The sequence below is a fragment of the Podarcis vaucheri genome (genome assembly GCF_965113315.1).
Source record: "Podarcis vaucheri genome assembly, chromosome: 8".
NCBI classification, from domain to species: domain Eukaryota; kingdom Metazoa; phylum Chordata; class Lepidosauria; order Squamata; family Lacertidae; genus Podarcis; species Podarcis vaucheri.
The window spans coordinates 16,124,250-16,136,968 of NC_138766.1; the positions used below are offsets into that span (position 1 = coordinate 16,124,250).

General features: G+C 46.5%; 1 long non-coding RNA gene across 1 annotated transcript; it reads right to left on the bottom strand.

The window, feature by feature from the left end:
• Window positions 1-601: 601 nt before the first annotated feature.
• LOC309538984 lies at window positions 602-12,327 on the bottom strand. Its single transcript, XR_014222577.1, has 3 exons — window positions 12,170-12,327; window positions 9,831-9,902; window positions 602-670 (listed from the first exon to the last, which is right to left on the bottom strand). It is a non-coding gene; the product is annotated as an uncharacterized lncRNA (long non-coding RNA).
• Between the last annotated feature and the right edge of the window lie 392 nt (window positions 12,328-12,719).

The window sequence follows — 12,719 nt, forward strand, 5'->3', positions numbered from 1 at the left end:
TAAATTCTTCGCATTTCTATAGCCACTTTTTTTACCTTCTTTAAAAAAAAAATCACCTCTTTATATGTAAATCGGTTCCTTATTTTCACATTACAAGGCATTTCAATTCAAACCTACAAACATTTTCAATTTTTTACAATTTTCTTTCATATAAAATATAAATTTGCTCCAGTCCTTCTGAAACAGTTTGTCTCTGGTGGAAATGACGAGCAGAATCCGTGACCAGGGAAGAGATACAGCGCAGGAAGATTGGAAGAAATTTAAAGAGTATTTAAAGAAATATTGTAAAATTAATGAAGGTTAGAAAAATGCTGGATTGGGTATTAAGGGGTTAAAAGCAGTAAGGGATGATTAGAAGAAAATATTTTTTTTAAAAAAAGGTAAAAGTAGGGTAAGGATTTGCTGACAATTGAATTTGAAATTGGAATACAGAAAGGGAAGGTATGAGGAAATCGTGAAAGTAAGCTAAAAGAAAGTAAAAACTGGAGTTATACGTGTGTGTTTTTTTTGTGTGTGTTTGTTAGTATATTATTGTTATGGTGTTGTTATGGTATTGTGGTGATTTGTTAAAACTTCAATAAAAATTTAATTTTTAAAAAAATGAAACAGTTTGTCTCGCCGATTCCGGATCTTCCCCGTCAGCTTTGCCATCTCCACATATTCTACCATTCTACCAAAAAGAAAAAAGAAAAGAAAAAAGAAATACAGTAAATTAATAAGTTAAATTAATCACCTGTCATCTCCTTTAGTGCAATATTTTTCACTGGAATTAATACAAATGCCCACCTTCAGGGCCTCAACTGTACAGAAACAAAGCAAGGGACATTCACGTGTGAACCAGTCAACAGAGACTGCCATAGCTAGAAAATCAGTGATTACTCACCCTTTTATCCAATCTCAGCAGTTTTATACTTGATAAATTTGTAGATAGAGACAATAATTGACTTATTCTGTCTTTCAGAATTATAATAAAACAAATGCTATAAAATATTAGGATCTGAAATATTAGGATCTAAGGGATGCGGGTGGCGCTGTGGGTTAAACCACAGAGCCTAGGACTTGCCGATCAAAAGGTCGGCGGTTCGAATCCCCACGACAGGGTGAGTTCCCGTTGCTCGGTCCCTGCTCCTGCCAACCTAGCAGTTCGAAAGCACATCAAGGTGCAAGTAGATAAATAGGTACCACTCTGGCAGGAAGGTAAACGGTGTTTCCGTGCACTGCTCTGGTTCCCCAGAAGCGGCTTAGTCATGCTGGCCACATGACCTGGAAGCTGTACGCCAGCTCCCTCAGCCAATAAAGCGAGATGAATGCAGCAACCCCAGAGTCGGTCACAATTGGACCTAATGGTCAGGGGTCCCTTTACCTTTAACTCACGGGTGATGGAGCAAGCTTGCTTTCTCCTGCTCTGGAGGGTAGGAGTCTGGTCAGGGGTCCCTTTACCTTTATTAGGATCTGAAACAGTTATGTCACATATGAGTTTTCATGTCCTTGCCCTCCTGGGTTGTAATATAAACAGCACAGAAAATTAAAATAGGAAGGGGGTATTGTTGTTGTTGTTGTTGTTGTTGTTGTTGTTTTTGTTATATGCCACCCATCTGACTGGGTTGCCCCAGGCACTCTGAGAGGCTCCCAACAAAATATTAAAAAAACAATAAAGCATTAACCATTAAAAACTTCATTGTAGAGGGCTGCCTTCAGATGTCTTCTAAAAGTCAGACAGTTATTTATCTGTCTGACATCTGATGGGAGGGCATTCTACAGGGCAGGTGCCACTACCATGAAGGCCCTCTGCCTGGTTCCCTGTATCCTCACTTCTCTCAGTGAGGGAACCGCCAGAAGGCCCTCGGAGCTGGACCTCAGTGTCCGGTCTGGATGATGGAAATGAAGACACTCCTTCAGGTATACATTTATTTAAAAATGCATAATTGTAGAAACATTAATTGGCGTTGCTGCCGTAGGTCCACAACTTCCTTCCCCAAGGAGGCCTTCCTGGTATGAACTTAGTTATCCTTCTGGTGCCACGCAAAGACGTTTCTGTTTACCAAGATTTTAAAAATTATAAAAAATTCTAAGGTTTTGAAAAAAATATTTTTTCTGACTTTTTGTATGTTCTCTTCTTCTTGTCAACCACTCTGGAAGTATTGTTGGAGAGAGAGAGAGAGAGAGAGAGAGAGAGAGAGAGAGAGAGAGAGAGAGTGTTCAACAATAAATTAATAACATAAATAGGAAGGAGTGAAAGGTTTGCCAGTGTTTCTGTCAGTTTGCATTTCTTAGTGCAGAAAGTATTGATCTGATGTGTAGAGATCTTTCGTATTCTACTTAATTCAAGTGGGTTCTGGAAGCTTCTGTATGTGAAAGAAGCAGGAAGCAGGTTCATGATGTTTGGCTTATTCCTTCAGAGAAGCTGAGGGTTCTCTTATCTCTTTCTGTCAAGGTCATGCTGACTATAAAAGTAGGGCCAGAAGGAGCCTGGTTTTCACTCTATCTCTCTTCCTTCTGGTGTGGTGTTCTGCTTAGTGTTAATATTTTAGACTTATTATAAGTTATTGTAAGTTTAAGTTAAGTCTGCTGCAACTGGATTTCTTATGGACAGTGCCAATCCTGGATGTATTGCTCATCTGCCTTCACCAGCATTAAAGCTCTGCTAGATGAAATATTAATTGCCTCTGGTCTGTTTCTTGGGAATCCTGCAACGTGTTTAAGTTTTTACTCTGCTAACTATACATTGGAATTCTGCTCTGGATCACTACTGAGTAGAATTTCAATGACAGTTTCTTCCTCATAAACAGCACTTGGGAGGACATTCCAGAGAGTGGTGTGCAGCTACTCTTTTGGGATGCCGTAAGGTGGGCGCGGGTGGCGCTGTGGGTTAAACCACAGAGCCTAGGGCTTGCCGATCAGAAGGTCGGCAGTTCGAATCCCCGCGACGGGGTGAGCTCCCACTGCTCAGTCCCTGCTCCTGCCAACCTAGCAGTTCGAAAGGACATAAAAATGCAAGTAGATAAATAGGTACCGCTCCAGCGGGAAGGTGAACGGTGTTTCTGTGTGCTGCTCTGGTTTGCCAGAAGCGGCTTAGTCATGCTGGCCACATGACCCGGAAGCTGTATGCCGGCTCCCTCAGCCAATAAAGCGAGATGAGCGCCACATGCCCAGAGTCGGTCACAACTGGACCTAATGGTCAGGGGTCCTTTTACCTTTACCTTTAAGGTGGCATTTGTCAATTGTAGCATGATCACCAAGGCCTCTTCCAGAAGACCTGGAAGATCGACCAGAAATCTGACACACAGCACACATTTTTTTCACATTAGCCACGTGTTAGAGGAGGTGGAACCACGTGACTGGGAGTCACATAGCACAAACAGTATGCATGAGAACTTGTCAGTCAAAGGATTTAATTTCCATTTCAAAGTATACGCTTCCACTCTCCATCGTTACAGTGAAGAAGTTATACTCATCCTACCCTCTAGCCATGCAATTATGCTTCCTCATTTCTTCCGTGAAATGTTATTCACAGCGAACAGAAACATCCAATCCAAAATGCAGACCAAGAGGATATTTGCTGGCCTGCTTAGTGTGCACACACAGAAGGAGGGCACCCATGTTTACCCTGTTCCTCAATACAGAAGCTATTTCTGTCCCTCTCTTTTTTTTCCTCCTCCAAGAAATTTTGGTCTGATATTCCCATTCTAATTTCAACCACTGTAAATAAATCTTTTACATCTCCGTATTTCAAACGACTGTGGGAAATTGAAGGAGCTCTGCCAGTCCAGTTTCTGAAACCTGCACATACAGTATTAATTTCTTTAATTTGTCCTACGAGATGACCTATTTTGATCCTTTTTAATTATTTTTGCTTCCTCCTTGAATTTTTTTTTTTTATGACTTCATGATGTAATCTCAGAATGACGGATACCAAACTCTATTATTTCTCTTGATTAAAAAAAAAAAAAAAGGCAAGGCAATAACCGAGCTGACCCTGACTTTCAATCAGGATTATCACACCATGCTTATTTTCTACTCATCCGCCATAGCTGAGATAATGGGGGAAATGTCCCTTTCTATATTGCCAAGTTCTGAAAGAAAGAAAAAAGGAAGACAATCTGCTCAACATTTGGGGTTGGACTATTGGCCAGTTATGCTGAAAGGGGGAAAAACAAGTACAGCTGCATTGCAAACACCAATTCAATTAAGTCAGGCTTGTGGGGCTCTCAATTCCTTAAAAAATACAGTGGTACCTTGGTTCTCAAACTTAATCCGTTCCACAAGTCCGTTCCAAAACCAAGGTGCGCTTTCCCATAGACAGTAATGCAAAATGGATTAATCCGTTCCAGACTTTTAAAAACAACCCCTAAAATAGCAATTTAACATGAATTTTACTATCTAGTGAGACCACTGATCCATAAAATGAAAGCAATAATTAATGAAATGTACTATAAAATAAATAAGACAGTATTGTAGCTGAACTGGGTTCCACACAGTGACAAAAACAAATTAACCAAAAAAGCCTCATGTCAGGGGATGATTAGCTGCTTGTGCTTAAAATTGTGCCCCTTCAGAGTTTGTGCGGCCCCACAAACCTCTGTGTGTGACAGAGCTCCTCAGACATGTCTGCTCTAGTCACTAGTAGAGTCTGACAGTGGCTGCCTGCGGAAGCGCTTCCAGCAAAGAAGTTCCTTAACGGAAACGCGTCTCCTGGACTCACGACGTGGCAGCTTCCGGCGAAGCATGGGTCTCCCTGCAGTTGCTTCTGACACCTCCCCGCTATTTTCGCTGGATGTGTCTCTCACTCCTTTCTCTCCCCTGCTGTTTCCTGCCTGGGCTGCTGCGTCTCTCTCAGCATTGCTGAGATCCTCCTCCAGAGACCCCTCGCTCCCCCTCCTTGTCCCTGCTTTGGCTGCTGACTCTCTCCCAGTCTCTGGGAGCCCTACCAACTCCCTTTCCTCTGATGTCAGTTCCCTGACATCCACCTCCCCTCCAGGGCCCCCTTCTCCCCCGCCCCTACTCTCTCCTCTGGGCGGTGAGGAGCTGAAACCCCGAAAAGAATCCTCTTCATCTTCAGACGTCTCGAACATTTCCCTCCATCGGTCTTCGTTCCGACTCGCTGAATCCTCCTCCACCTCGGAATCAGAGAACCCCTCCAACTCTTCTTCTTCGTCGGTGGTGGCGAAGTATTCCCTCCGGAACCTCGCCACTGGCTGGGGTTTACGAGGGAATCTCTGATGAAAAGTTTCAATCAAAACCTCGTCATCTACATCCTCTGCCCTGACCCAGGTGTTTTCCGACTCCGGCTCCCCTTCCCACATTACCAAATACTCTACTTGCTCTCCCTTCCACCTGGAATCGAGAATCTCCGCTACATGGTAGCTGTGTTCTTTTTCCTCCATAGCTGGTCCCCTATTGACCCTCCCCTCTCTGTCCCCTTTATACGGTGACAGCAACGACCTGTGGAACACTGGGTGCAACTTCATGTGGTTCGGTAACCGGAGTCTGAAAGCCACTGGGTTGACCTGTTGCGTGACTTCAAATGGGCCCAGCCTTTTGGGTCTTAACTTCTTACAACCTCCTTTGAATGGTAACCCTTGGGTGGACAGCCACACCTGGTCCCCCACCCTAATGCTTTCCCCTTCCCTTCTGGTTTTGTCTGCCTGCCTCTTATATTCCTCCTTCGCCCTGTTTAAATTAAGTTGGAGCTGGCGATGGATCGCTTCCATTTCTTCAACGAACTGTTCTGCAGCTGGAACGCTCCAGTTCTCCCCTTCCCCCCCTGGGAAGGCTCGGGGATGACACCCGTGATTAGCCAAAAAGGGGCTCATCCCCGTGGACACGTTCTCTGCATTGTTGTAGGCAAATTCTGCCAACGCCAGCTTCTCCACCCAATCATTCTCTCTGTCATTCACATAACACCTCAAATATTGCTGGAGGACACCATTAGCTCTTTCCGCCTGCCCGTTGGTTTCTGGATGACGGGCAGTTGAGAAATTCACCTCTACATGCAATAAGCTCATGAGCTTCCTCCAGAACCTGGAAGTAAATTGTTTCCCTCGGTCAGAAACCACCCTCAAGGGGGCGCCATGCAGCCTAAACACATTTTCCACAAACAATTTAGCGGTTTCTTCCGCTGTGACCGCATGTGAGCAGGCTATAAAGTGGGCCATCTTGGTTAACAGGTCTACCACAACCATGATGGCTGTTTTCCCTTTGGACCTGGGCAGATCAGTCATGAAATCTATTGCCACTCCCTCCCATGGCCTTTCCGCACCCTGGTCAAAATATCATCAATCCTGGGCATAGGAAAAGCCGCCGGCTCTGTCACTGCATTTAACCGCCTAAAGTCACATACCAGTCTCGGCTTGTCCGTGTTTTTTTTATCCACAAAAAACACTGGGCTACCCCCCGCTGCCTTGGACTCTCTGATGAAGCCTCTCTTCAGGTTCTTGTCAATGAACGCTCGCAACTCCTGCATTTCCCTGTCTGACATGGCATACAACTTGCCTACAGGAAGCTGTGCTCCAGGGAGTAAATTGATCTGGCAATCAAAGGGCCTATGCGGGGGTAGTTGGTCAGCTTCCTTCTCGCTGAACACGTCGCTGAGATCAGCATACTGTGGTGGCACCTTCCCCTTTCCCATTACTTCAGTCCCTGCCAGGGTGGCTTGGGCCCCTGCTGACCCCTTTTCCCCCCTGCAGTGTTCTAAGCAATGTGCTGAACCGAAGGAAACCACTCTTTGATGCCAGCCCACCAGCGGATCATGTAAGGCTAGCCAGCTCATCCCCAAAATAATGGGAGCGCCTCCCAAGGTGGCCACATTAAACGCTATCAGTTCTGTGTGCCTTGCCACCCTCATTATCATTGGGACGGTCTGCAAGCTAACTCCTCCTCCCAACAGTTCCCTGCCATCGATCGTGGTCACCTGCAGGGGGTTGCTTAAAGGGATAGTCTGTATCTGATGTTCAGCAGCAAACTCCTTGCTCATAAAATTGCAGGAGCTGCCTGAGTCCAACAGCGCCTTTATTTTTAGGGGGTGTCCATTTTGCAGCTCTAGCGACACTTCAATCACTAGAGCAGGTCGAGGAGCTTCTGGCACGGGCACTTTCACTGCTCTTTGGCCTGGCTGCAGTGCCCTGACGGTGGCAACCAGGCGTTGGCTTTTACCTGCTCCGTTTCTCCCTGCTCTCCCCCCTCAACTGCTCCCACCATCCCTTGCCATTCCTTCCTCTGGGGGCATACTCTGGCAAAGTGGCCTGGCTGTTGGCAGAGATAGCATTTCCGGGCTCCCTTTCCCTCCTTCTTCGCCCCCTCACTGGGCTTTGAAACTGCGCGCGCGCGGGCTGTTCCGATTTCCATCGGCTCTGCCGGCGGGAAAGCTGGCTCAGGAATGTCTGGAATGCGTAACTCCTTCCAACGTTCCCCTCTCCCTTCCCGCCTCTCCAAGGCTCTTGCCTCCTGGCGCGCTCCAATGGTCAGCGCAGATTTGGTCAGCTGATCCATAGACACCGCCCTGGGGCTCCTGGACAGCTCGTCTTTCACAGCCGAAGAAAGACCTTCTTCAAATAGCATCTGAATGGGTGCTGCCGATAAATCCCACCCCAATCTGTGAATCAGCATGGTAAATTCAGTCCAGTACTCACGGACAGATCTGCTTCCCTGCTTGCAAGCCATTAGCTGTCTGCGCACCACCCCTTCCTCAATATCGCTGGAAAACATGATATCCATTGCACGAAAGAATTTCATAGTGTCCTTTAGGATATCGTTGTGCGTTGCCATCAGGGGTCGAACCCAGTCCCGCGCCCCCTTCTCAAGATGCCCAATTACGAAAGCAACTCGCGATTCCTCATCAGGGAACTCATCAAACTGCACATTCAGGGCATATTGCATCTCGGTCCTAAAGGCATGGTAATCCTTGGGGTCCCCCCCAAACTTCTGCACCAATCCTGGTACCTTTCTGGGGAACTGAGTGGTTCTCCCCTTTTTGTCAGCATCCTGAGCCCTTCTCTCCTCGAGCCTCGCCGTCTGCAGCGCAAGTTGGACCTCCAGAGCTTGATACCTTTCTTCCAAGCTTGGACCAGCTCCAACCCCTGCCTCTCCGGTTCCGGCTGGGTTGCTCATGATGCTTTCTCCTGCACAGGCAGCGTACAAAGACTGTCAGACTGCTGTCAGGGGATGATTAGCTGCTTGTGCTTAAAATTGTGCCCCTTCAGAGTTTGTGCGGCCCCACAAACCTCTGTGTGTGACAGAGCTCCTCAGACATGTCTGCTCTAGTCACTAGTAGAGTCTGACAGTGGCTGCCTGCGGAAGCGCTTCCAGCAAAGAAGTTCCTTAACGGAAACGCGTCTCCTGGACTCACGACGTGGCAGCTTCCGGCGAAGCATGGGTCTCCCTGCAGTTGCTTCTGACACCTCCCCGCTATTTTCGCTGGATGTGTCTCTCACTCCTTTCTCTCCCCTGCTGTTTCCTGCCTGGGCTGCTGCGTCTCTCTCAGCATTGCTGAGATCCTCCTCCAGAGACCCCTCGCTCCCCCTCCTTGTCCCTGCTTTGGCTGCTGACTCTCTCCCAGTCTCTGGGAGCCCTACCAACTCCCTTTCCTCTGATGTCAGTTCCCTGACACCTCAAAAACAAAAAATGCAAAATAAATAGCAAAAACAAAAGCACCCAACTTAATCCATTCCGGAAGTCCATTTTACTTCCGAAATGTTCAAAAACCAAGGCACAGCTTCTGATTGGTGCAGGCGTCCTGGAAACGATAGCCAACAGCTGCATTGGACTTTCGGCTTCCGAAAAATGTTAAAAAACTGGAACAGTTACTTCCAGGTTTCCGGCGTTTGAGAACCAAGGCGTATGGGAACCAAAGTACCACTGTATCTGAAGAACTGCCCATGTGAATCAGACCAAAGGGATTCTATCCCAACAGCAGCCAACTATTTGTCTCTGATAAATCATAATCTGGGCATAAAAGTAATAGCCTTTCCTGTTTAAAGAAGTGGGATTGAAAATGCAAAGTACCTTCCCATTTCCACTAATTTTCCCCTTCCGCTGATGCCCCCTCCGAAGTCATTCAAGAAAGCCTCCCAACTATTAAGCATGCCTTTCAGGATTTCTCAGGCTCTGCAGTGGGAAGAACTGGGCAGAAAATAAAAGGTAAGGTAAAGGTAAAGGACCCCTGGACGGTTAAGTCCAGTCAAAGGCGACTATGGAATGTGGCACTCATCTCGCTTTCAGGCCAAGGAAGCTGGCGTTTGTCCACAGACAGCTTTCCTGGTCATGTGGCCAGCATGACTAAACCGCTTCTGGTGCAACGGAACACCGTGACGGAAGCCAGAGCTCACAGAAGCAGTGGTGCCTATTTATCTACTTGCACTGGTGTGCTTTCGAACTGCTAGTTTGGCAGGAGCTGGGACATAGCAACAGGAGCTCACCCTGTTGTGGGGATTCGAACCGCCAACCTTCGGATCGGCAAGCCCAAGAAGCTCAGTGGTTTATACCACTCACTGATTGAGCAGAATTCTTCTTACACATTTCTGCATCCAGCCCTACTTGTGTGACTTCTACTGTTTGATAATCTGATTTAGTCTGGGAATTATCCCACCATGGAAGCCCTGATTTTAATCCCAGACCAGCCACTCATTTATTTTAAGGCTACAGAAATGATCTCCTATCTCCCAAAATCATAAACCAAGAACCCAACTTTGCTTCCACTGTAATGAACATGCTCTGAGTCGCCGCCTGAAAATGAATGGATTCCAAGAAGAAACTAGAGGATGAAATGAACAGGATATGCGAAATGAAAAGAGTGGTGTGAAGAAAAGGGCACTCAATCTCATACTAAAATTCACCTTGAGAAAGTTTCCACTTCTGACTAAATTCTTCTACGTATTTGAACATCAGAATTCTGCTTTCCCAGCTACCTGTAAAAATGTTGTAGGTCATTACTATTTCCAGATGGATGACTGACACTTAATTACTATTGAATGCAACCTTCCAGTTGACCTTTTTGAAAGAAAATAGTTGTTGAGATTTCTTGGAAAACCTCCTTGAAGATTAAAGCAAAACGTCTGTTCATCTCCATGGAAGCAATTCAGCCCTTGCAAGCCACAGAATTATATTACTTTCTAAAAAGGGTGAACTTTTCCATGGAACCTACTGTCTCTCGTGTGACATGTTGTCTGTAATTATACAGTGTCTGTTTTCCCGTATTTTTGCACTTAACAATTATCGCCTCAGTATACAATGCGCCAGGACGCAGGTGGCGCTGTGGGTAAAACCTCAGTGTCTAGGGCTTGCCGATTGCATGGTCGGCGGTTCGAATCCCCGTGGCAGGATGAGCTCCCGTCTTCGGTCCCAGTTCCTGCCCACCTAGGAGTTTGAAAGCACCCCTAAGTGCAAGTAGATAAATAGGTACTGCTTTATAGCAGGAAGGTAAACGGCGTTTCCGTGTGCTGCGCTGGTGCTGGCTCGCCAGAGCAGCTTCGTCACGCTGGCCACGTGACCCGGACGTGTCTCCGGACAGCGCTGGCCCCCGGCCTCTTAAGTGAGATGGGCGCACAACCATAGAGTCGGACACGACTGGCCCGTACGGGCAGGGGTACCTTTACCTTTATACAATGAGGCACGAACAGTTCGTACCTCCATCCGAGGAAGTAAATGCTATCGCAGCCAGTGGGGTTTACATTCAAGTAAATGTGCTGACGACTGCTCTGTTAAATTTATAGCCAAAGCCCTGAAACTGTTTACTCTGGAACAGTCACATGACGTGCATGGTAGTAAGAACTGGAAAGAAAGAAAACAAATCCTTCTAGCATTCAGAAAAATATGCTAAATCAAATATGGTGAATGTTGTATGTTTCTAAAGCAAGAGGTCAGCAGTCTTTTGGGACTCATGTGTACATTTCCAAGCCTGAAAAACAGTCCTGGGCAGCACAGTACAACAACAACAACAACAACAACAACAACAACTTTTTATTTGTACCCTGCCCATCTGGTTGGGTTTCCCCAGCCACTCTGGGCGGCTTCCAACCAAGATTTAAAATACATTAAAATGTCACACATTAAAAGCTTTCCTAAACAGGGCTGCCTTCAGATGTCTTCTAAATGTCAGGTAGTTGTTTATCTCTTTGACATCTGATGGAGGGCATTTCACAGGGCAGGCACCACTACCGAGAAGACCCTATGCCTGGTTCCCTATACAAACACATGCTGCACACATATTGCAGCCATTTGCATACATGCTCATACCACACACACACCCCACATGCATACTCACGCTCCCCACACTCCTTAATGAGGTTTGAATAAAATATTTTATTTCGCTTTTTTCTAGACTAATTGGAAAGGGCTTGAAGTTAATCAGCTGCCATATTCAGGAAGATCTCCACAAACACTGTGTAACAATTCTTTTGGAATGAATAGAAGTGTCTGTCCTGCCCCCCCCCCAAAAAAAAAACCTAATTTGAGTGAGGAAGAGGCAGTTGCCAAATGGTCTCAGCTGAGTAATAGAAGGGTTAACCCTTAACCATTGCAGCCCTCAAATACACCCATCCACAATCTCAATTAGAGTTTGTTATTGCAACCAAAAGGCTTTTCTCAAGCCTGGCTGTGGCAGTGGGAGCCATCAGGTCCCTCTTAAGCATATCCGGCGCCATGGTTCAAAGATCCCTCTGACGCCCCCCGTTTCCCAAAGTTGTCGACCTTTTCCCAAGCCTCTGTGAGGATCGCTCTCCACCCACGGAGGCTTGGGAAGGAAGCTGCACGCCCGCCAGCCATATGGTTGACGGGGCACAGCTGGTGGGCATGCAGGGGAAAGGGAGGCCGCCAGCAAAGACGTGCAGCTCCCCCACTCCACGAGGCGCCCCCGAGAGGCCAGCACCCTGGTGCAACGCGCCAGTAAGCCCAATAGGAAAGGCGGCTCTGGGAGCCATCTTCAATGTGGGTGGTCACAACCCTGACTTTAGTTTTCTTGTAACTCACAGCCAGCTGTTCTCTTTGGCAGTATCCTGAGAATGCCCTCATCAGTCTTTTTAGGCCTAATCTTGAGACAGAAGTACCACATCATCTGCGTAAAATAATATAGAGATGGCATTTGTGGCCAGTTTAGGGGCATGATACTCCAGAGATGTTAAACTCTGTACAGTATCATTTATATATAGATTAAGCAATGTGGGAGCTAGGATACAACCTTGCTCAACTCCCTTTGTGGCTGGTAAGGATCCTGTGAGCTTCCCATTTGTAGAACAACACACTTTCAGCACAGTGTTTTTATACAGACATTTAAGCAAGAACAATAATCTTTTATCTATACTTGAAGAGTTCAACTTATCCCGCAACTAGGGAGGAGGAAGGTCATTTTTCCTTTCCCATCTGTGACTTCACTGAAATCATCCATCATCCATTGCAATTAGCCCCTTTCAACACTCTAAGATTACACTGGCTTCATAGACCTGTGGACTTAAAAGCACTGTATTAGCAAATGGGTATGCAGCCCATTCTCTTAAAGCACAAGGCTTGCCCTTAAAGCAGAGGGGGGGGAGCAGGCTTAAGAGTCATGTTGCACACCACCCCAGTCTTCGAACAATGCAAGGCTCCAGGCACTTACTCAGGGTTCGTACTTCCTTTTGGAATGAGGCACAGCAGAGACTGTGGTGTCTTTATGATATATGGCTTATTTACACATATAATCAACCTGAGCCTATGATGGATGGGTTCACAGCATTAACACCCCAAGAAGG